This window comes from Pleurodeles waltl, chromosome 7 (assembly GCF_031143425.1).
Source record: "Pleurodeles waltl isolate 20211129_DDA chromosome 7, aPleWal1.hap1.20221129, whole genome shotgun sequence".
Taxonomy (NCBI): domain Eukaryota; kingdom Metazoa; phylum Chordata; class Amphibia; order Caudata; family Salamandridae; genus Pleurodeles; species Pleurodeles waltl.
The window spans coordinates 496,625,636-496,651,535 of record NC_090446.1 but is presented as its reverse complement, the minus strand read 5'-3'; the positions used below and the strand labels follow the sequence as shown (position 1 = coordinate 496,651,535).

The 25,900-nt window shown below is 44.7% G+C and overlaps 1 protein-coding gene across 10 annotated transcripts in view; it reads right to left on the bottom strand.

The window, feature by feature from the left end:
• SETD1A (SET domain containing 1A, histone lysine methyltransferase) overlaps window positions 1-25,900 on the bottom strand; it is a 905,198-nt gene that overhangs the window by 831,504 nt on the left and 47,794 nt on the right. For 2 of the 10 annotated variants that reach the window (XM_069244170.1, XM_069244172.1), the window contains one exon: window positions 2,745-2,932. The exons of the other annotated variants lie outside the window; for them this stretch is intronic. The gene's annotated coding sequence lies outside the window, so the exon portion shown is untranslated. The remainder of the gene's footprint in view (window positions 1-2,744; window positions 2,933-25,900) is intronic. 10 annotated transcript variants of the gene reach the window in all.

The following is a 25,900-nucleotide window of genomic DNA, read 5'->3' as shown; positions in this document are numbered from 1 at the left end:
AAACAGGACTTTGCCAAGTGGTCATTATTAAGCCTGTCCATGTGGGGCAGGACACAAGCGGTCAGAATGGTTACCCTGCCACGTTTTACATATGTACTAGGTATGCTCCCCCTAAATATACCCCTCTCTTTGCTCCGCTTGATTGACTCATCCATAAGGACCTTCGTCTGGGGCTCCTTACGCTCAAGACTGAAACCTGCAATCATACTGGCACGACGACCCTATGGAGGCTTAGGCCTACCCTCGGTAGAACAATACTCACTAGCCCTACAACTCTCACAGTTAGTATACACACTCCCAGATATACCCAATCCACTGCAATGGGTAGCCACAGAGAAACTCCTAAATGGACAGTACACAGAGATAGCTCGAGGCAGGTATCTACAATATATCTCATATTGTAGACGGAAATAACTTTCGCAACTTCGCCTCTGTCCAGGAATAGTACGGTATCCACAGCAACCAGGAGTGGCGATATATACAGCTTAAACATTGTATGCCTAGAATATTAGGAGTCCCCCGTGGACCCTTAAAACCTCACCCATCGTCACCTATCTCCAGAAATGGGGCAGACACAGAGGCGTTATGGCTGGTCTTTATGCAGAGTTAACAAACCACCTCTATTCGCAGCCTCTTCTCGAACGACTACGCTTAAAATGGAAGGACAAACTTGAGATAACCTATACGGACGAAGAATGGCCAGACATACTAGAAGCCCTCGATAGGGGAGTACGCGAAGCCTGCCTGAAATTTTGCCTATTCAAAATCCTTCAAGAATGGTACTGGACCCCCGCTAACCTTCTCAGGGCAGGCTTGATGCCGCAGGCGAACTGCTGGAGATGCACAGAATCCTATTGTGATCTACTCCACATCCTATGCCATTGTCCGACGATACAGCCCCTATGGGACGCGGTACGCCATGCCCTATTGGATCTCATACAGATACCAAATCCGACCCCGGCATCACTTATTCTTTTACACAATACTCGTATGTACCCCTCCCTATCACGAGCCCATAAAAGGTTACTCCATACGGCACTTGCTATGGCCAAAATATGCATACTCCGGCATTGGAGGTCCAGTATTGCCCCCACGCCGACAGAATGGATGAATGCCATGTACCAAACTGCCACCTATGAGCGAGTGATTTACAACCTGCAGGACCAAGCTGCTATATTCGCGGACGTCTTGCGCCCATTCTTGACAGAACCATGAAGTAGCTGGCGGATGGTCAATGACCAACAGCCAAGGAACATTAACCGTCCTCTTAGAACCTATCATTTTCTTTCTTTCCTCCTCCTGTTCTCCTCCTCCAGTTATTTTTCCATCCCCTTTTTCTCCTAGATCCCTCACCTTGACAAACCAACCTGATACCGTATATTGCCCTCTAACGCAATTAGTGTTTGAGAAACTAACACATATAAGAAGAATCCTTTCTTAAATTGACTTCATTACTAACAACACGCATAACAAATTAGGTCCATGTATCACACTGCCCACTTCCAGGCAGTAACTCACTTCAGACGGGAAACTATGGAACAACTTACCCTCTGGTCCGGCCAGGCTAGCTCCAGGACTCATGGCCTCCCTATCTATCCCCCAGTTTCTCCACCTAACAACCTTCCCCCCCCCCCCCCCCAACTTTCTCTCCCTATCCCTCATTTCACAAGACATCCCCATCTCTCCATTATTCCAAGATCAATCCCCCACCTTATCCTTGTTTTTTTTTTTCCCTTACACCCCACCCCCCTCTCCCCTCCCCCACCTGCTCTCTCAAAAAATGTGTGTACAATTTTCAACTATACGATCAGGAATATTTGTTTGTTTGATTGATTGTATGATCTTATATACCCATTATGGAACCAACTGTGGTAAAAAGAAAATGCTTTGAAAGTTGAAAGCTTATTTGTATACAGTATGTACCGCCCTATATTCTTAATAAAACAATAAAAAAATAAAAAAAAACTGTGGTAGAAAATTAGGTTTTTTGATTCAGATCTGTGTGTTCCTGAAAGCTGGGATGATGGTAACTTTAGTCCAACAAGCTGTTTGTGGATGTCAGTTTTAAGTGGGGGAAAAAAAATACGTCCTTATCTGGAGCACTTTTTCTCGTTAAAATAAAACACATTGATTGCTATATTTCGCCTATTTTCTTGGACCCCCTCCAAGGAAATCCACAAACCCTGGGCACCTTTAGAATGCCTAGGATGTTGGGGGAAAAAAGGACACAAATTTGGGATGGATAGCTTGTGTGGATAAAACGTTATGGAACCCTAAGCGAGTGCCAACTACCCCAATTAGAGAAACAAAGGCTTAGCATTGGGGCTAGCAGCAAAAGGGTTAAAAGACACATTACACATCAATGATAATAAATAAAAAAACATCATAATCTAATAATTGAGACTCTTATGGTAAGATTAAGCTGCTTTTCAGGAGGGGCATGAGGGCTGTCCCGTCTCCTCTCCTGTTCGTCCTAACAATGGAGCCCCTGGCCGTCTGGTTATGCCGCGACATAGGTAGATCGGGGGTTGTGGAGGATGGCCAGACCCTTGTCTCCCTATATCCAGATGATGCACTAATGTACGTCGCCTGCAGGCGTGTACATTCTGGGAAATATAGATCACCGGGGCACTGCAGCCAATTATTTTAAAAAAACAACAACAAAAACACAGAAGTCTGTTCAAGAAAGGAGTTGAGTTCTAGACAGGTTTTGTGGGGGTTTTAACCATTTCCTGGAGAATTACCTTGCTCCAGTGGCACAAGGTGCTAAGCCACACATTACTTAATGAAGTGCTGGTCCTCAGAAATGCTTCAAAATTAATGAGGTGGTAATCGGACTATATTCATGGGAGGATTGACACCTTCTTGACAAGTGTGTTGTGTGACCATACCAAATCCAAAATATGTCCCTTAGCAAGGTGGGTAATTGGACCTGTTGAATGAAAGACAAAGAAGAAATTAGATCAAAGAACTCTTTGTCCTTAGAATTTGCGGCAGGGTTGTCGTACCAAAAGTTAAAATCCTGAACGACTAACAGATGGTTATGAGAGGTTCTAAGTCTCTATATTCTTTCAAAGGAGACGTCAGTAAAGATAGGCATGCAGTGCAGTGGCCTTAATAGAGCCATGCACACTAGACAGCAAGTCGGAAATTCGCAACAGAGGAGTTAAGAACTAGGGGGTGGTAATGGCAACCCCTCTTGTGAGTGACGCTACTTGTGTTAAAAATGATATGCGAGAGTAAGTCCTCCAAAATATCAGGCATAGGAGTCTCCTCAAGGAAGAATTTATTAAGTCTGTTGTGAGTTCTTCTCCCACAAATTGTTGATTTCAGTGCAAGCTTACTCAATGACCTGTTATTGAGGAGAGTCATGTATAAGGAAAGATAGGAAGTGAGAGAGAGAGAGAGAGAGAGAGAGAGAGAGAGAGAGAGAGAGAGAGAGAGAGAGAGAGAGAGAGAGAGAGAGAGAGAGAGAGAGAGAGAGAGAGAGAGAGAGAGAGAGAGAGAGTTTTTGGGGAGAGGGGTGATCCACAAAAAGGCAGAGAGCTGGACTGAGGAGAATTAGGTGGGGGTCAAAAGGAACCTTCTACATGGGGAGGGTAAAGAAAACAAGCAGGGCTCCTGGCCCCAGGTCACAGTCTGGCACACACACAGTCTTGCCTTTGGCAAGCCCGCTGCTCTGCTCCTTTATAGGTCAACTAGGTCATAAAGAACTAGACTGCAAACTTTCAAGAAGACAGACAAAAACAATTTAAACAGAGGAAGGTAAAGCAGATTTTCTTTTTTTTTTTTTTAAAGAATGTTAAAATAATAGCAATGATTTAGTGTTTCAGAACACCAAACAATCCTCTCCCCTTGCTACCTCTGAGGCACTAATAACCTGTCTGCTGAGAGGAAGGTCTGAGATCTGCATTCTGATGGTGCTGAAGTGAACTTAATGATTTGGCAGTCTCTTTATCTGACTTAATGGGTTGTAGGACCTCATCTTTATACTTTCCTAAAAATGTTCAGCGCTGAATGCCAGGTCTAGATATTCTGTCACTACTGCAGGCCTAAAGGGATTACTTTTTTAGCCATCCACAAAGCTACATGGCACATTCCGAATTGTTTAAAAACTTGTTGTAGCCAAATCCTTTGATCAATCAATTGGAGATGCCGAAGCTAACTCCCCTTCCATAAGGATATTTAAGTCTTGTGTTAAGTCTTCTTTGGGCAGTTGTGATAAAAACGGTACAATGTTTTGCCATGACTGATGAAAGTATCTGGCCATGAAGCCAAGCACATTAGCAATTCTGATGGACAAAGAAAATAGTGCACAAACTATTGCCCCTAGTGCCTCACGGAAATCGCAACCTTAGTGGGCACACTGTCAGGGACTGACATTTGACACTTAGTTTGTTTTATCGGATGCTCAAGAGTGGAATCTGGGGCTTTGTATTTCTTTTCGATTCTTGACACTCGACTGAAGAAAGATTTTTTAATGTCAGCCAGACTTCCTTCCCATAAATGATCCAGAAGTAAAATAGCCCTTACTGGCTGTCAAAAGTTTTTCTTACAGTTGTAAAGGAATCAAAAATCATCTACAGGGGCAAGGTAAAATTTTATGCTGCTCTCTCAACTAGGGAATGGTATTTTCCATTATCATCTGGAATCAAATCTTAGGGCATCTGTTCCGTTGATGTTTTTCAGGGGCCACAAATTCGTCCTTTTTAGGCACACGTTTAGATCCCGGACCTTCACAACTGGAATCACTTGTTTAATTACTTGCCACCTCGCCATCACCTTAAATATCATGGTCACGATCATCTGGTTTGTCGTAGTTTATAGGATGCGCTGTAACAGGGTACTTAATTGGTGTTAAGGTTCTGGTCTCTTTCTGATTAAAGGCTAATGAGGTTTGTTTGGGTGACCCTGAAGGTTAATATAAATGTTCTTGTGGCTTACGGGATCATTCTTAAAACATTTTCATCACTGATTGAAAATAATTCAGCAAATTTATCAGCAATGAACCATTGCAAGATAAATGATTGTGTTTATTGTAGGCCTCAGACATGGGGTATATGTGTAAAATGTACAGATTAATTCTGCAACATTTGTGACATCATCACTGGCTGGCCAATAAGCTGTTTTGCTTTAAAAGTGTAAAAGTGTACTTCTTAGGAGTAGCTAGCCCAGATGCTAAGGCAGCTAACTATGCACCCAAAAGGCAGGCAACCAGTGACTGACTTGAACGCTGCACCTAAGTAGACAGTGTCGCCAGAGAAACCGATGGAGGGGAAATATTTTTTAGAAATTCCAAAGGAAGCTTTATATTCTTCAGTTTAATGGTGTTGAATTTCCTTCTTCCAAGAATGCAAGGCGGAGCCTGCTATTCTCATGATCAGATTTTCTTAAGAATATGTGAGACTAATACACATTTTCTGTTCTCAGTATCATGTTGTGGATATATAATGTACTCTGTGTGCTTATCCTCCCTGTATACTTTTCAAAAACTGTTTCAGTACATTATTTCCAAAATCCTGGAATGCATTCCAGATATGAAAAATATGTCTTCACATGAGAATTATATTTAGATTTCAACATAAATTAGATTAAAGCAACAAAAAAAATACAGGGGCAGAGATCCTAATTTGCTGACGAAAACCCTGCAGTTACAGCCTATGATGAGAGCAGAGATCACTGCCTAGCTACTTGGTTGATTAGACATTTGGGGAATTAAAGAAGGCCACTATGCTACAGGGGTGTATGGCAGTCTCCTGATGGGTTCCAGCCCCAGGACGGGAAAATATTAAAGTTTCTAAATCTAGGAAAAATTCATTGTTGGAGAATTCCTACCACCCAAAGCCCCAGACAAATTGTTTAGGGTCAAGATAATGAAAATGTCACTTACCCAGTGTACATCTGTTCGTGGCATCAGTCGCAGTAGATTCGCATGTTCTGCAATAGCTCGCCATCTGGTGTTGGGCCGGAGTGTTACAAGTTGTTTTTCTTCGAAGAGGTCTTTCGAGTCACGGGACCGAGTGACTCCTCCTTTTGTCTCCATTGCGCATGGGCGTCGACTCCATCTTCGATTGTTTTTCCCCGCAGAGGGTGAGGTAGGAGTTGAATTGTAGTAATAGTGCCCATGCAATGGAGTGACTAAGTATGCACCTATTTAAGGTTGAGATGATACATATATAAATAATTGAAGGTAACTTCCAAACTGCTACAGGCTCCCGGGGAGGCGGGTGGGCACATGCGAATCTACTGCGACTGATGCCACGAACAGATGTACACTGGGTAAGTGACATTTTCAGTTCGATGGCATCTGTCGCTGTAGATACGCATGTTCTGCATAGACTAGTAAGCAGTTATTTCCCCAAAAGCGGTGGATCAGCCTGTAGGAGTGGAAGTAGTTTGAAATAATGTCCTTAATACGGCTTGACCTACTGTGGCTTGTTGTGCGGATAACACGTCTACACAGTAGTGCTTGGTGAATGTGTGAGGCGTAGACCATGTGGCTGCCTTACATATTTCTTGCATTGGGATGTTTCCTAGAAAGGCCATGGTAGCACCTTTCTTTCTGGTTGAGTGTGCCCTTGGTGTAATGGGCAGCTGTCGTTTAGCTTTAAGGTAGCAGATTTGGATGCATTTAACTATCCATCTGGCTATACCTTGTTTTGAAATTGGGTTTCCTGCATGAGGTTTTTGAAATGCAATAAAGAGTTGTTTAGTCTTTCTGATGTTTTTTGTTCTGTCAATGTAATACATTAATGCTCTTTTGACATCTAATGTATGTAGTGCCCTTTCAGCTACGGTATCTGGCTGTGGAAAGAACACTGGAAGTTCCACTGTTTGATTTAGATGGAACGGTGAAATAACCTTTGGCAAAAATTTAGGATTGGTCCTTAGGACGACTTTATTTTTGTGTAGTTGTATAAAAGGTTCCTGTATAGTAAACGCCTGAATCTCGCTTACTCTTCTCAGGGAAGTAATGGCGATGAGAAATGCCACCTTCCAGGTTAGGAACTGTATGTCGCAGGAGTGCATGGGTTCAAAAGGTGGACCCATAAGTCTAGTTAGGACAACATTTAGGTTCCATGAAGGAACAGGTAGTGTTCTTGGTGGTATAATTCTCCTAAGGCCCTCCATGAATGCTTTAATGACTGGTATTTTATATAGGGAAGTTGAATAGGTAGTCTGCAGGTATGCAGATATTGCTGCAAGGTGAATCTTAATGGAAGAGAAAGCTAGGTTAGATTTTTGTAAGTGAAGCAAGTAACCCACTACATGTTCTGGAGTTGTGTGTAATGGTTGTATTTGATTAATATGGCAGTAGCAAACAAACCTCTTCCATTTACTTGCATAGCAGTGCCTGGTGGATGGCCTTCTGGCTTGTTTTATGACTTCCATACATTCTTGGGTAAGTTGTAAGTGCCCGAATTCTAGGATTTCAGGAGCCAGATTGCTAGATTCAGCGATGCTGGATCTGGGTGTCTGATCTTTTGGTTGTGCTGTGTCAACAGATCTGGCCTGTTGGGCAATTTGATGCAGGGTACCACTGATAGGTCTAGCAGCGTTGTGTACCAGGGTTGCCTTGCCCAAGTTGGTGCTATCAATATGAGTTTGAGTTTGCTTTGACTGAGTTTGTTTACCAGGTAAGGAAGGAGAGGGAGAGGAGGAAAAGCGTAAGCAAATATCCCTGACCAGTTCATCCATAGGGCATTGCCTTGGGATTGTTTGTGTGGGTATCTGGATGCGAAGTTTTGGCATTTTGCGTTCTCCCTTGTCGCAAACAAGTCTATCTGAGGTGTTCCCCAGAGTTTGAAATAAGTGTTCAGAATTTGGGGGTGAATTTCCCATTCGTGGACCTGTTGGTGATCTCGAGAGAGATTGTCTGCGAGTTGATTTTGTATCCCTGGTATAAACTGTGCAATTAGGCGAATTTGGTTGTGAATTGCCCAATGCCAAATTTTTTGTGCTAGCAGGCTTAACTGCGTGGAGTGCGTCCCCCCCTGCTTGTTTAGATAATACATTGTTGTCATGTTGTCTGTTTTGACGAGAATGTATTTGTGAACTATTATTGGTTGGAAAGCTTTTAGTGCTTGAAAAACTGCTAGAAGTTCTAGGTGATTGATATGCAGTTTTGTTTGATGTACGTTCCATTGTCCTTGTATGCTGTGTTGATCGAGGTGTGCTCCCCACCCTGTCATGGAAGCATCTGTTGTTATTACGTATTGTGGCACTGGGTCTTGGAAAGGCCGCCCCTTGTTTAAATTTATGTTGTTCCACCACAGAAGCGAGAGGTAAGTTTGGCGGTCTATTAACACCAGATCTAGAAGGTGACCCTGTGCTTGAGACCACTGTGATGCTAGGCATTGTTGTAAGGGCCTCATGTGCAGTCTTGCGTTTGGGACAATGGCTATGCATGATGACATCATGCCTAGGAGTTGTAATACCATCTTTGCCTGTATCTTTTGTGTTGGATACATGCGTTGTATGATGGTGTTGAAATTTAGAATTCTTTGTGGACTTGGAGTGGCTACTCCCTTTGATGTGTCTATTATGGCTCCTAGGTATTGTTGTACCTTGCGCGGCAGAATGTTGGATTTTGTAAAGTTGACGGTGAACCCGAGTTTGAAGAGGGTTTGTATGATCTGATTTGTGTGATTTGAGCACTGTATGAACGAATGGGCCTTGATTAGCCAGTCGTCCAAATATGGGAACACATGTATTTGCTGCCTTCTTATGTGTGCAGCGACTACCGCTAGACATTTGGTAAAGACTCTTGGTGCGGTTGTTAATCCGAAAGGCAGTACCTTGAATTGGTAATGTATTCCTTTGAATACAAACCTTAGGTATTTCCTGTGCGATGGGTGTATTGGTATATGGAAATAAGCATCCTTGAGGTCTAAAGTTGCCATGTAGTCGTGTAGTTTTAGCAATGGCAATACTTCTTGTAGTGTGACCATGTGGAAGTGGTCTGATTTGATGAAAGTGTTCACTACTCTGAGGTCTAGGATTGGTCTCAGTGTTTTGTCCTTCTTTGGTATCAGAAAGTACAGTGAGTAAACTCCTGTGTTTATTTGTGTGTTTGGCACTAATTCGATTGCATTCTTTTGCAATAGTGCCTGCACTTCTATCTCCAGGAGATTGGAATGGTGTGTTGTTAAATTTTGTGCTTTTGGTGGTATGTTTGGAGGGAATTGTAGAAATTCTATGCAATAACCATGTTGGATAATTGCTAGAACCCAAGTGTCTGTAGTGATTTCCTCCCATGCTTTGTAATAATGACCTATTCTTCCCCCCACTGGTGTTGTGTGGAGGGGGTGAGTGACCTGTGAGTCACTGTTTAGTAGTAGGGGCTTTGGGGCTTTGAAATCTTCCTCTATTTCTAGGGAATTGCCCTCCTCTATATTGTCCCCGAAAACCTCCTCTATACTGTCCCTGGTAACTGGACGGTGTGGCTTGTGAGGTGCTGGCTTGTGTGCTTTGACCTCGAAACCCCCCTCGAAAGGGCGTTTTACGGAATGTGCTGTAATTCCCTCTGCTCTGCGGGGAGTAGAGTGCGCCCATGGCTTTGGCAGTGTCCGTATCTTTTTTGAGTTTCTCAATCGCTGTGTCCACTTCTGGACCGAACAGTTCTTTTTCATTAAAAGGCATATTGAGAACTGCTTGTTGAATCTCTGGTTTAAATCCAGACGTTCGGAGCCATGCATGCCTTCTGATAGTTACAGATGTATTAATTGTCCGTGCAGCTGTATCTGCAGCGTCCATGGAGGAGCGGATCTGGTTGTTGGAAATGGTCTGTCCCTCCTCAACCACTTGTTTTGCCCTATTTTGTAAGTCCTTGGGCATATGTTCAATGAGATGTTGCATCTCGTCCCAGTGGGCTCTGTCATAGCGCGCAAGTAGTGCCTGTGAGTTCGCGATGCGCCACTGGTTTGCAGCTTGTGCTGCGACTCTTACCAGCTGCATCGAACTTGCGGCTTTCTTTATCTGGGGGTGGTGCATCTCCAGATGTGTGAGAGTTGGCCCTTTTCCTAGCTGCTCCTACAACGACAGAGTCTGGTGGCAGCTGTGTAGTGATGAAAGCCGGGTCTGTAGGAGGCGCCTTATACTTTTTTTCCACCCTTGGTGTGATTGCCCTACTTTTGACCGGCTCCTTAAAGATGTCTTTTGCGTGCCGGAGCATACCAGGGAGCATAGGCAGGCTTTGGTAGGAGCTGTGGGTGGAGGAGAGTGTGTTGAATAAGAAATCATCCTCGACCTGTTCTGAGTGGAGGCTTACGTTGTGAAATTGTGCTGCTCTAGCCACCACTTGAGAATACGCGGTGCTGTCTTCTGGTGGAGATGGCTTTGTAGGGTATGCCTCCGGACTGTTATCTGACACTGGGGCGTCGTATAGGTCCCATGCGTCCTGATCTTGGTCACCCTGGCTCATGGTGGTGTGAGCTGGGGAGTGTGATGGAGTTTGTGCTGGTGAGACGTTAATCACAGGCGGAGGAGAGGGTGGTGGGGTAACTCTTTTCACCACTTTTGGTTGTGGTGTCTGTTCCGTCTGGAACTCCAACCTTCTCTTTCTCCTAATGGGGGGAAGGGTGCTTATTTTTCCTGTCCCCTGCTGTATGAAGATACGCTTTTGCGTATGGTCCACATCAGTTGCTTGCAGCTCTTCCTCAAACCTATGCTTCTGCATTTGGGAGGTTAGCGAGTGCTCTTCTGTATAAGAGCCTGAAGCTGGGTCGCTTGCAGTTTGTTTCGGCATCGAAACCCTGTCTGCGTGTTTTTTCGGCTCCGAGGTGACTCTTTTCTTTTTCGGGGCCGAAACCTCTCGGCGTCGATCTGTTTCGGTGCCGCTGTCTCGGCGTCGAGCCGTGTCGGCACCGGCATCTCGGTGTCGAGGCTTGTCTCCAGCACTTTCTCGGTCCCGAGAAGGCTGCGTGCCGGTGTCTCGACCGGAGTCGGACGATCTCGGCACTCTTTGGGCCTTTTTCGGTGCCGACCGGTCGGTCACCGAATTTATGGGTCGAGCCATGGCCTGGTGGCAGTGGCGTCCCCTGGGCCTTGTAAATGTTCTTCTGAGTGGATTTCGACGTCTTACTCACGGTTTGTGTATCGTCGAATCCTTCGGAGTCTGAGTCTTGGATCGAGAAGGTACCTTCCTCTTCCTGTTCCTCGAACTCCCGTTGGGCTGTCGGTGCGGACGCCATCTAAAGTCTTCTGGCTCGACGGTCTCGGAGTGTTTTTCGGGACCGGAACGCACGACAGGCCTCGCAGGTGTCTTCGCTGTGCTCAGGTGACAGGCACAGGTTGCAGACCAAGTGTTGGTCTGTGTAAGGGTATTTATTGTGGCATTTGGGGCAGAAACGGAACGGGGTCCGTTCCATCGGCGTTCTTCAGCACGCGGTCGGGCCGACCAGGCCCCGACGGAGGATCGAAAAACTACCCCGAAGGGCACCGGAGCTCTTCGATCTTCGATGCGGTGTGGAATCTAAGTACGCCGATCCCGAACGCAACAATACCGACGAAAATCTTCCGAAATTAGCTAATTTTCCGTTCCGAAACTCGGAGCGACAGGAACACGTCCGAACCCGATGGCGGAAAAAAAACAATCGAAGATGGAGTCGACGCCCATGCGCAATGGAGACAAAAGGAGGAGTCACTCGGTCCCGTGACTCGAAAGACCTCTTCGAAGAAAAACAACTTGTAACACTCCGGCCCAACACCAGATGGCGAGCTATTGCAGAACATGCGTATCTACAGCGACAGATGCCATCGAACATAGGGTTTCTTGTTCATTTTGTCCACTAAACAAATAGGCCGAATTCCCAGCAGCACAAGACCTTTGTCTGCCAGCAATACCACAATATAGATCTGTAAAAAAGTATTAGTTGGAAATGCAGTGAGGTGGAACTCAGCTTACATTACTGATGTGGGTTCAGTATAAAAACGAGAAAGCATGTTTGCAGTATTTGACAGTTTGAAACTTTCAAATGCTCCTCTCTGCCTACATGACAGTACATGCCTAACTATGCCAGCACCACTGGCGATTGTCTGCTTTAAAAAACAAAAACAAAAACAAAAAAACAAAGGGACAATCCTTGCAAAATCATCATGTACAACAGTGGTTCCCAACCTGTGAGCCTTCTCAGGGGGTCCGCGATTGCTTAGAAAGTTAAAAAATATTAACAAATATTGACAAATTAGATCCCTAGCTTCCAGTAATGACTCAGGAGGGGGTCCCTGGATTCCAATGATGACTCAGTGGGGGTCCCTGGGTTCCATTAATGTTAAAATCTGGGTCCACATAAATCAAAAGGTTGGGAACCACTGATGTACAACATGGAAATAAATTGCAAGCTCGATTTTCAAAGAATGTAAGAAAAGCTGCAGGTAGATGTCCTTGCAGTGGAGCAGATTTTCGACTTCCAGAAATCCAAAATAGTTGCAGGAGTGAGCATGAACAGTGTCCTGCTAGCAGGTTTTCATAAATTCCATAAGTAAATGAACATGTATATTAGCTCATGCAAAAATTTGCTGAGCAGTTGCAAAGTCACTTTCCTGTATCCTTTTCCCACCCATGAAGAAATGTAAATTTCCAATCTTTTTCAGTGTAATGGAGTTATTGAATATACACTTACATGTTAGTTTGTGTATGCGCAGGAACTCATAGGTCATTCCAACCTTGGATGTAGCACTTCATGCTCACTTAAAGCCCTTGTAGTCCGATTTTCAGAAACCTGGCAAAATCAGAGCCTTGCTAGAATCCAAACCCTTTTATGATATAAGCCCATACAGGGTACTACTAGGATGCTGCTATAGTTTGTCATCTCAATGCACTGCACCTAAATGGACAAGTGGAATTATTTACAGGCTCAGCGGATTTCTAAAGCTGTATGCGGACCAGAGTAATAACCAGTGGCTAAGAATAACTTTCCAGTTCATTCTCAAGATTTTATTTGTCTTGGAGGAAGTAAGAGAAAGCAGAGTTTATGTCAAACTGCAGGTGAAACCTGGGTCAACTGCACCTATTGCTCAGCCCACTCAGCCTACCTCGGTCCTCTGCAGCATGGAGCCATCACAGTTTCAAACACCCTAAGAAGTAGGGCAACACAAAGAAGCAGCCACAAAGTAGAGCTCAGGAATAAAGCAGCCACCCCCCAGTCTTCTCTAACCCCATTCTCTGGCTTTTAGTAGAAGTTCAGCAGCTGCCTACTTCAAATCACACTGAATTCAAGCTGATATGAGTAAGGCACAGAAACTCTAAGAATAGCAGATCAGCTCATCTACAACGATGTAATCATCCATTACAAACGCAGACAACTTTAGTGAGCAAACTCAAGTAGCGACTCCTAAAATCTGTGAAGTAAATTTGTGGTTGGTAAATCCTTCATCGCACACGACTGGGAACTCCTTTTAGCGAGATTCAGTTTTGAATAAAAATTGCAAAAAAAAGCTTCAACTTCCAACTTATTAGTATGACACTCAAGGTTTTGCATTTCTATCCTTTACTCGGTAGCTGGTACAAGTACCTATTCACAATGTCCTTTCCTACCTGGATCAATAATCCTCAAATGTTCTTAGGTCCAATTTGAAGCCCATGGCAGACCAGCAACACAGATTAAGTTATGCTGATAAAGGAAATCTTTTTCCCTTCACTTGGCAAATTTCCGCAACACTGCATTTGTAGACTCCTATAGCTCAGAAATTACCAACTAGTGCTTATTTAAGCAATTGTATGTAGGCAACTATCCGTTTTGTCATTTACGAAGCATCAATTGAAGGTTAATTACGTGTCTGCACACAAGGGACAACAATAACATTATTAACGGTACACACATGCAAAGATTTAATTCCTCATGTTTTAAATTACAGCCTATCAAAAGAATATACTGTTTAAGGTCAGTTCAACCTTCGACGTGCATACTCTTGTGAATAGGGACACCTCAGATAAGAGAAACAAGCTAAACCCCTGTGAAGTTCGATGTGGTTTTGGAATATCCTTTTGTATAAAAACTCAGCATCTGTGATGCCTGCAGATTTTGACCGAGTGAATCCAGGTACCTAAGAAAATGTAGAAACATTAGATATTTCTGAAAAGTAGATACTCTTGAAAGTTCGCACAGGTGTGACATATTCATTAATCATACAAGGGTTCCCTAACTATGACACAGAAACCACAGCAAGAGTATTACGTATTTTCTGTATTTCTGACTAATCCAATATAATCACCAACAGAAAGAAGCACTGGGAAAGCCAATAGGTCTGGCCTCGGCAAGCAAATGTCTCCAGTGCAAGTGTTTATTGTTTTGCAAGCATAAAAAAACGTAAATCAAATAATAATACAATTAGAAAAGAAAACATCATGGCTTCTGAATATGGCAGCTGGATATTTGTTTTTAAATGAAAATATAAAAGAAATTTGCACTCCGTGCTCATACCTCCCTCACGCGGGGCATGACCTCATATTTACCAACATTAAGGGTGCATTGTCGTTTGCAAGCCTTACCAAAACAACAGGGTTAAAGTGTGGCATATACGATAAGAAAATAAAGAAAACAAGTGCAACGTATGCCCAATACTGCTTGTTTATAAAGTGCTTCTGATATTCCCAGTTAAACACTAACAAGCTGTGATTCTGCAAACCCTTAGGGAAGATATACTTTACTGCAGTATTTATACAGTGCTTAATTTCCATGAAATGCTCTGCAAGAAGGCAGATGCATAATGATGGCAGCAGGACCACATATCAGGACTGAACTGTAGGTAGAAGCAAAAGCAGCATTTCCATTTGCGAATAAATGATGTGCTGTCATTGAGATGAACGGCAAGGGACACAGTTGTACAACCCCATAAACCTTGAAAATGGACTGAGTTTCAGATGCACATACACAAATACACAACCACAAGTGCGATTTCTGAAATCTTATGTTGCACTAATGGATCCAATGGATCCGGCTGGACCCCTAGACGCGAAACATGTCGACCTGAACTTAGAGGTTCTATAATATTTGGAGTCCTCTGAGATTATATTATCTTTTGAAAGTAATTTGAACATTATACTCTACATATGACTTTCAATTTTTTGGTTTTAGTCTTGGTCTTCATCTTCATTATACTGATTAAATTATGATGTTGATTGTGAGATGAATAACCAATTTTAACTATTTTTTTTTACCTCTCTTTTGTTTACTGGTGCCTGAACGTAAGCATCTTTGACTGCACAGTAGATTTCCCCAGTCACAATTAGATGAGCATGGTCTAGAGCCCCCCGCTTAGGGTGCCCACCAAGCAGAATGATGGACCCAATGTCCCCCTCAACTCTGGGTTTCTCGCTCAGCTTGATGCTTAACAAAACTAACTCTTTACCCCTGCAAATGCAGGAGGTGTTCTCACTGTTACAGGAACAGCGCCTTGCCTTTGCAAGATAGGCTTCAAAGCTCCTGCATTCAGACAGAATGGGGTGAGGCACCTGGTATTCATGACTGTCAAAGTAAATCTTGATGGTAAATTTATTAATGAGTGCCTGCTCTTGTCGGAGACTTGTCTGCAGATGGCACCTTGATCCCTGCACTCCATCACCTTCATCTGAACCTATATGACCTACCTGGTCCAGACTGTGGTTTTGTCTACATTTACCTGGAGCTGTGGGGCCTAGTCTGTAAGAGTCATACCAATTGTGTGGTCCAGGAGACATTAATACTCAAGGAAATAACACTGCTGTTATTTTTTGCCAGGTCTCAGATGAACTCATGGAGCTTAGCTCTACTGATCAAGATGCTCAATCGCAGGTCACATGCTGGACTTTATCTTTTGCAATCCCCTTAACTGTCATTAGCAACCTTAGGGTGATCCACCTGTTTTTTTTTTTTTAATTGTGTGTTCCTCTCCGCCACCACTGTGAGTTATGAAGGAGCAATGGAACTTGAGCTTGAGGACATGTTGATGGACTTTGACGTACCATGCACTCCCCCTTGCCCCCCAATAATACTTGCACATCAACCACCCCCTCCCCTTCATGTATGTCCTCCATGATGCTGTTTCAACTGTTCTCCATCAGCCCCCCCAGATCTCTTGATGATGGTAGTGGTGGTGCTCCACTAACAGCTATTAAGCAAGAGCACCACACCTTGCCATAGGTGGTATTTTCTGGAGGTCAGATAAGAGCCTCAAAGCTGCATAACATGAGGGCAAGTAATACAGGGAACATGCTAAACTTTATGATCTTGAGTACAAAAGGGTACTAAAATAATACACACTTATTCTTCATCTGGCCAAATATACCTTTATCACAGCACATCTTCAATCAATACATAACACATCCAAACATCTTTGTAAGACCTCGTTATAACCCTTCCTCTAAGTTAAGTGTTCCAGCACCTCCTCTGTTTTGGGATAATCTTTCCAAATCCCTCCTTTAAAATCAACATAATTTATGCAAAGGTTACGACACTGTAAGGAGATTTTCCAGCCAGTGTCAGGGAATCACTTCAGCCCTTCTCAGCAACTGTGCCTGATCATCCCTAATCAGACTGTCCAAAGTCACTTCCATTCTTTTGGGCCTGAATTCCAGCTCTCCAGACTGCCACTGTCCCTTAGTCCTTCAAAAGGGTATTTTCCTTGTTACCACAGAACTCATTCAAGCAGTTGTCAATGCTTCACTTTGTAGAAGGTGAGACCCTTCTGAACTGAAAAACCATTTAACTGCTCCACACTATTCCAAAAACTTACAAAAAACATTTTGCAGGCTGGCCAGCCAATCTTCTTGGAGACCGGAACTTGGTTATTAGTTGAAGGGGTAAGTACCCATTCACAAGTAATAATAATATAAATAATAATTATAATCCTTGTCAGGCTGAACCACTAAAGTCACAAAATAAACCTGAGCTTCACCCCCTGGTAGCTATGGCAGAGAAAACTGGCTTAACTTATGCACAATTTATTAAAAGGAACATTTAATGAAAAAATTACACCAAAGTGAAAAGCTCAAATAGAGGAACGGGGAAATGAAATAGGGCTAAGAACCCAAAAGTGCCAATGATGGTTAATGTTTGCGGTTGAACAGGTGCAGTTTGACAAGGACTGTGATAAGAGTGCGGGTCAGATACATCAACAAGGTTTGTCCTGGTCTAGGATTTTAACTTCTGACTCAGTCCCAATCCAGGAAAGCACTTAGAGTCACAGAGGGCAGCAGGGTCGGGTCTAGTCCAGGTCCCACTGATCAGTTTGGTAGTTTTGGGAAAAGGCCTCTTATAACTTGCTGAGTCCCTGTAGCTTTAACTGAAGGTCAGCTTTGTTGACCCTTGGAGTCCACTTCTTTGTCCTGGGTACAAGAGGGAGAGCGGGTTCAGTCTTCTAGACTCTTCTCAGGCCTCAGACAGCCAGTCCAGTCCACTTATCTTCTACAGGTCCAGGGGTATTCTAGACTGAGTGCCTGGAGGTGGCACATTTATGCCTGGCATGAGCTAGAGGGTGGGAATGGCACCTTCGGGTACCAATGAAGTAACGGTTACCAGGGCTAACCCTATCCCCTTTAGACATTTTCAAGGTGGCCAAAGTCTTTGGCCACACTACACTTGGACTGTGATGGCTGAGGATGTGTGTGGGGAGTGCACTAAAGTAATTCTCGTGCCCTCCCACATCTAACAGCAAAATCCAGTTCTAGACAGTCCTTGTACCTCCAACCCACTCAGAGGCAGAAGTAAAATCGAAGCTGGGCTTTTAGCAACCAAACAGTGGATATACAAAGAATTTGGCATTCTGTTGCCCTCCTTTGAAGTGGACCCCAAATGCTAGAAGTAAAATCCCAGATTTGACATTCTAATGTCAAATAGGATGCCCAAATCCCACCTCCAGGGGTCACTCTAAACCAGTTCTGGGGCAGTTCTCCCTCCCAGTGGTGATGGTGCCTGGTTGACTAGGACAGATGGAGGTCAGGCCCAGGTGTGAGCTACATCAGTCTGTGATGGGGAGGCCAGTTTGAAGAGCCCAAAGGGACTGTTAAGAGGAAGACATGCAAAGCGTCACCACACCCAAGACCCCCAGTTATTGCCCTGGAAGCAGTTCACACCTCACTATAGGGGAGATATCAGGCTGTCAAATGACAATTGAATACTATAGTAAGGCCTCCAAGGGCTTTAGACAAACAAAAGGCAACTTTACTAAAGTATCTTTTCAGTAACAGTTAAACAAAATCCAATTTAATGGTAAATTCTAATTTTGTCCAACTGTTAATAAGAGTCCTTGAAATAATTCTCAGGCTGCTATCAATCCGAAATTTGCATTATAAGATCCTATAATGCAATCCAGTGTTTCCCTATGAAAGCAGCCAAACTTGCTACACCGAAAATAGCTTTTATGTTTTTTTCCACTGTAAGCACGTGGAATATTAAACTTGTAGGTGTCCCATTATTAAATACCATGGCACCCTTATTTGGGGGCAGTGGGGCCTAACTTAGGGTTGACTTATTAATATTTAAAAAGGAAATTTTAGGCCTGTCAAAAGGGTTTATTTTGATAATTCTAAGTAGAAGTCTTAAATTGCATAGCCAAGCTATAGTGGTAGGCTTGGGGGACAAGCTTTACTCTGTCCATGTAGTGTTTGACAAAATGTGCGCTGTAGTGCACTGGTGACATTTAACTTATAGGCCCTAGGCACCACATACTAGAATCTTACAGGTATGTTAAATATACAAGTGAGGAGTATACCAATTTTATCATGTTAGGAGGAACAAACGCACTTTACCAATGGTTAGCAGGGAAGTGCACAGAGTTGTTTAGCCAGACAAAAATAGGATTCAGCAAAAAGGTTAACAATTTGGGATGACTCTGCAAAACAAACAAATTTCCAACAACTGCCATGCTAGATTCCACCCGGAAATCTCTTGGCCAGTTGCTCACCTGGCAGGATGGGGAACAGTGGGGTAGTCCTCTGCTCCCTGATCTCTTATTGCCTCGCTACAAGTTCAGCAATACCATTTTATTGCACAGTCTCGAACTGGTTTGTCGCCTTTGTTGTCAAAAAGACCAAAGCTGTTTCACCACCCCATTTCCGCATCAACAACATTTCTCTTTGGCGAGCCTGTAGCTCTGCACTGCACCCAATCCTGTTTAACATTTACATCAAGCTTTGAAGCTTGACCACACCTTCACCACACTTGCTCTGACAGATGATAATAAAATTTCTACTTAAGTTTAAAGTATTCATCCATCTCAAGTGGTCACCTATGTGACTACTTGGTTGGGATGCAAGGGTTTCTTCCAATTTTATCAATCTGAATGGCGACAACACCGAAGATATATATAGGTTGAGACCCAGACACCTGGTCCCTTGACTTTCAGCTGTGGAAGCTCAGACCTCCTCCATACCATGTAGAGAAGGTACAAAACTTAGGAAACCTATCCATTTATTCCTCACAACAGCTTCAGTCAGATGGGTTAGAATGCCACACTAAACAATTGTCAGTGGCTAGATTTATTGCAAGTAACCATCCCTTCAACTTTTGTATGACTCCTTAAGCAGTCAAAGTTATGCCTAGATGTGGGTCCCTTGTCTACTGTGCCACTGGAGCCAGGCTACACAGGAGTGAAGAGGCCCAACCAGTCCAAAACTGGTCCTGACTTGCTTGCGTTCCAGTTCAGAGGACCTGGCTTGGCAGATTGAGCTGGATTGCTCCTACTGTAGCAGGACCAAAACTGATTTGCTAATTTCTGGTTCTAATCTGAGGTAGCATGGTGGACAAGATATGGATATGTTGGAATGCTACCACAAGTAACTGCCAGTGGTTAGACTTATTGTAAGTGTTGGACCTGACCTTTTTTGCCGGGTTATCCCCAATTATTTTGCCTTCTTCCTCCTATTTTTTCTTTTGCTTTAGGACTATGGCCACTTTACCACTGCTAACCAGTACTACAATGCATTTGCTCTCAGTCTAAAATTTATTGGTGATTGGTTTATCCATGATTGGCATATTTTATTTACAAGTGCCAAGAGCCTGTACAGGGAGTGCAGAATTATTAGGCAAGTTGTATTTTTGAGGATTAATTTTATTATTGAACAACAACCATGTTCTCAATGAACCCAAAAAACTCATTAATATCAAAGCTGAATATTTTTGGAAGTAGTTTTTAGTTTGTTTTTAGTTTTAGCTATGTTAGGGGGATATCTGTGTGTGCAGGTGACTATTACTGTGCATAATTATTAGGCAACTTAACAAAAAACAAATATATACCCATTTCAATTATTTATTATTACCAGTGAAACCAATATAACATCTCAACATTCACAAATATACATTTCTGACATTCAAAAACAAAACAAAAACAAATCAGTGACCAATATAGCCACCTTTCTTTGCAAGGACACTCAAAAGCCTGCCATCCATGGATTCTGTCAGTGTTTTGATCTGTTCACCATCAACATTGCGTGCAGCAGCAACCACAGCCTCCCAGACACTGTTCAGAGAGGTGTACTGTTTTCCCTCCTTGTACATCTCACATTTGATGATGGACCACAGGTTCTCAATGGGGTTCAGATCAGGTGAACAAGGAGGCCATGTCATTAGATTTCCTTCTTTTATACCCTTTCTTGCCAGCCACGCTGTGGAGTACTTGGACGCGTGTGATGAAGCATTGTCCTGCATGAAAATCATGTTTTTCTTGAAGGATGCAGACTTCTTCCTGTACCACTGCTTGAAGAAGGTGTCTTCCAGGAACTGGCAGTAGGACTGGGAGTTGAGCTTGACTCCATCCTCAACCCGAAAAGGCCCCACAAGCTCATCTTTGATGATACCAGCCCAAACCAGTACTCCACCTCCACCTTGCTGGCGTCTGAGTCGGACTGGAGCTCTCTGCCCTTTACCAATCCAGCCACGGGCCCATCCATCTGGCCCATCAAGACTCACTCTCATTTCATCAGTCCATAAAACCTTAGAAAAATCGGTCTTGAGATATTTCTTGGCCCAGTCTTGACGTTTCAGCTTGTGTGTCTTGTTCAGTGGTGGTCGTCTTTCAGCCTTTCTTACCTTGGCCATGTCTCTGAGTATTGCACACCTTGTGCTTTTGGGCACTCCAGTGATGTTGCAGCTCTGAAATATGGCCAAACTGGTGGCAAGTGGCATTGTGGCAGCTGCACGCTTGACTTTTCTCAGTTCATGGGCAGTTATTTTGCGCCTTGGTTTTTCCACACGCTTCTTGCGACCCTGTTGACTATTTTGAATGAAACGCTTGATTGTTCGATGATCACGCTTCAGAAGCTTTGCAATTTTAAGAGTGCTGCATCCCTCTGCAAGATATCTCACTATTTTTGACTTTTCTGAGCCTGTCAAGTCCTTCTTTTGATCCATTTTGCCAAAGGAAAGGAAGTTGCCTAATAATTATGCACACCTGATATAGGGTGTTGATGTCATTAGACCACACCCCTTCTCATTACAGAGATGCACATCACCTAATATGCTTAATTGGTAGTAGGCTTTCGAGCCTATACAGCTTGGAGTAAGACAACATGCATAAAGAGGATGATGTGGTCAAAATACTCATTTGCCTAATAATTCTGCACTCCCTGTAAATCAAATGCTACTAGTGAGCGTGCGGCGCTGATTGTGCCACCCACATGAGTAGCCCTGCAAACACATCTCAGGCCCGCCATTGCAGTAACATTATGTGCAGTTTTAAACTGCCATTTCGACATGGCACGTGAAACAATTTGCCAGGCACAAACCTTCCCTTTTACTACATTTAGGTCACTCCTAAAGTAAGCCCAAGGAAGCCCCAAGAGCAGGGCGCAGTGTATTTAAAGTGTGGGACAAGTACTTGTGTGATTTAAATGTCCTGATAGTGAAATATTGCTAAATTCGTTTTTCACTATTGCAAGGACTATCTCTCCCATAGGATAACATGGGGATTGCTTTGAAATATCTTCCAAGTGTAATTTCCCATTGGGAGCAGATAGAGATTTGGAGTTGGGGTTTGTGAAATGACAATTAAAAAATACAACAATTGGTGAAACAGGTTTTTTTTTAATTTTAAGTTTGAAAATGCCACTTTTAGAAAGTGGACATTCTCTTGCTTAACCATTCTGTGCCTCTGCCTGTCTGCTGAATACACGTCTGGGTCAGGATGATAGTTGGGCTGTTTGTGCATTCACTCTAGACAGTCACACAAAGGGAGCAGAGGTGTGCCCTGCATAGCTTGATGACCCATAACCAAGCTGATTGGTCCCCCTGAACTAGCGTGGTGGGAGAAGCAGACACTTGCTCCTGAATAGGGATGTGCATGTCCTCACACAAAGCGGTCTCCCAACCCCTGGAATGTTCCTGGGGCCAGAGCAGGGAAAGGCACGACCGTGTGCACTACAAAGACTTCTCTTTGACATTTGCCTACTTCAAAGACAGAAATGGGAATAAGTACTAGACCTCTGACATCACCCAGTTAGAACACTTCCGGAATGAGGAAATTCTGCCAAGAAAAATGACTGGATGCTGAAGGATGGACTGCCACTCTACCTGTTGCTTAGTTGTGCTTCGCCTGTGGCTTGCAGCTTCTGTCCTGGGAGTAAAAGGACTGGACTTGGAAGCAGGATGTAGAAAGCCAAGGTTCTCCCAGGGCTTGAACTGAGCTTGCCTCCTGTTAAGAAGTCCAAGGGACATCAAAGATTTCACCTGCCAGTCCCTAAGCTCCCTTGCTCAGAGTCCTGACTTGGCAAGTGGTGCCAAATCCAGTTCTTGGGTCCTTATAAGGGAGCTCTGGTGCAACCAAGAAGAAACTAAGCACATTGACTCCAGAGTAACTTCGGGACCAGTACTGTTCTCCAACTCTGTGCTGCCTGCAATGGAGCAATGGTCTCCGCAATGACTTCGACCTGCAACACAGGCCCAATGCCTCCGAAGTCCCACCACAGCGCGAATCCGGAGTGCTGTATCCCCAAAATCCGGCACACCCAACTCCACCGAAGTACGTGTGCCGGCCTCGTGGTGTAACTGCAACACCACAAAGTCGACGCCTCATATATTGACCTGCTGTATTCATCGACCCCTCCCCCACCCCCTTGGGGTCGTAAGGAACCAATGCCTCATCACCTCTTCTGCGAACGTAAGGAACAGACGGCTCACCTCCCCAATAGCAGTAAGGAGCAGATGCCGCACCAGCGACATCACTCCCCTGTCTCCATGCAACAGCTTTGTTTCCTCATCATTTTCCAAGGTAGTGTACCTGGGGACTGTGATATGTTCTTGTTTTACTCAGATAAATATAGGTTACTTTTCTAAACTTGTGTGGAGTACTTTTTGGGGGTGGGCAGGTGGGGCACAAATACTTTACACATTGCCTCCGAGATAAGCCGGACTGTTTGAGCCAAGCTACCAAGGGAGTGAGCAGGTGTTTGCAGCTGTGCGGCTCCCTTGCTCTGACTAGAGCAAGGGTCCCTACTCGGTCAGGGTGCAAACCACTGCCAACTATGTACCTCTTGACCCCTTCTGCTCCTTTTCTTACCCCGCGCTCCGGCCCTGCGGCCCTGCACCCCTGCATGTGAAGCGTTTTCCTGCCCTCCCACTTCCCAGCTGATCAGAAGGCGTGCCAAAGGCAAACCTGTCTGCACCCAGTGCCACGGACCCTGCTTCCCGCACCATCCACTGGTATTAAACCAGCATTCTGCACACCCTCAGCCCTGGAAGATCCTCAGCCTGCCACCAAGCAGATCCAAGGAACACTCATGGACTGTTCAGCTGCTACCTCCGCTGCCAAAGCACTCCGCACTGCCCCGCCCACAGCCCAGACAGACACCTCAACTGCTTACTCCTCAGCACCTCTTGCCAAACATGCAGTAGATGTACGGGATCTCCTCGACTGGATTCTCCGACTGGATCGGCCCGTACATCGCCTTTCTCAGAGACCTAGATCACCTCCACATCAGCCCCAGACATCACCACTACTATTCCCAACCGCTATAAAATCGCACACAAAGACAGAATCAATCGACCAGGAGGAGGTGCCGCCATGGTCTACCAGAACCCACTCCACCTCAACCACCATTGAACACCTACACTTTCAAATTCAGACCAACCCGAACACCTCTCTTTGTGGCATGCTCGTCTACAGACCACTAGAACCACGGCCCCAGTTCAGCAAAACATTTGCTGACCTCATCGCCCCCCCACGTCTCCACCGACTACATCATACTTGACGACCTTAACTTCACCTTGGAAACCGTAACAACCCTAACACCTCATCCTTCCTAGAAAACCTAATCACCTTCAGTCTCAAAGCAACTAGTCAACCGCCCAACCCACTCAGCAGGTCATACCCTCAACCCCATCTTCTCAGCTGGAAACAACATCACCATCTCCCACACCTTCAAACACCGTTGGACCGACCACCAAAGTATCCACTTCACCTTTACGAAGACCTCCACCCTCCTTCCCCCCCCAAAGAAGAAACTGGAGCAAAGTCACCAAAACCCAACTCATCGATGCCCTCAGCCAACCCCCAGCACCCACCTCCTCTCCCCACCAGATGCCATAAACGTGAACAACTCAACTCGCAACATGCATTAATGGATTACTGAATGCGCCAACACCATAGCCCCCCTCAGAAAACCCACCGGAAACCAGCACTGGAGAAAAAACGGACTGGTTCATAACAGAACTCCTAGATTCCAAACACAACTGCAGACAGGAACGAAAATGGAGAACAGCAAAGAAACTGCAGATCACACAGCCTACAAAGACGCAGTCTCCAAACACCACCTTCACCTCAGAGCCTCCAAGCAAGCTGCCATTCAAGACTGTATCAGCACCAACGCACACAATAGCAAGGAGCCATTCACCTTAGTCTGTGAATTCACAGACACTAGATCAGACATCTCTGACCACCACCACACCCAACCACCCCTCGCCCTTTCCTCAAGATCTCTGCAACAACCTCACCACTTTTTCCACTGGAAAATCCAGGATATGTAAAAAAAGGTTTTAAGAACCAAAACCCACTCCCACTTCCCACCAGCATCACCAAAGACCCCAAGCCACAGACCCTGAACCACTGGACCCCCATCTCCACAGGAGACACCAGGAAAAAATCATGAACTCTATCCATTCAGGCGAACCCTCGGACCAGTGCCCATACCACATCTTCAACCTGGCTAGCACCAGCATTGCACCTGAGCTCTGCAGGACTATGAAACGCTCTATTGAAACCGCCACCTTCCCATCGATGGAAACACACAGAGATCAATCCACTCCTGAAGGAACCCTTCGCCGACCCAAGGGAGATGAAAAACTACAGACCCATCTCACTGCTCACCTTCTTAGCCAAGGTAACAGAAAAGGTCCATCAACATGCAACTGTCGGAGTTTCTCGAACAAAACCACATTCTGGACCCCTCAGTCTAGATTCAGGAGCAACCACAGCACCGAGACAGCCCTCCTCGCAGCCAAAGACATCTGCACCACACTGGACCATGGAGCCACAGCTGCCCTCATCTTCCTCAACCTCTCTGTCATGTTTGACAGTTTCCCACTCCACCCTCTGTACCAGAATCCACAACACCAGCATATGAGGCAACGCACTGAAATGGAGATGATCCTTCTTGATCAGAAGAACCCAGAGTGTCAGACTCTCAACATACACTTCAGAGCCCAAAGAAACATGCTGAGTACCCCAGTGATCCTAACTAAGCCCAACCCTCTTCAACATCTACATGGCCTAGCTCGCTAAGATCAGACACCATGGACTAAACCGTCTCCTATGACGACGGCACCCAGCTGGTCCTCTCCCTGACCAACGACCCATCAACAGCCAAGAGAAAAAGTTCCACAACAGTGAAAGAGCAGTCACATCCTGGATGGAAGCCAGTTGCCTCAGGCTCAACTGGGACAAGACAGAGATCCTCGTACTTAGCTCTACCCCTCCGCTTGGGACAACTCCT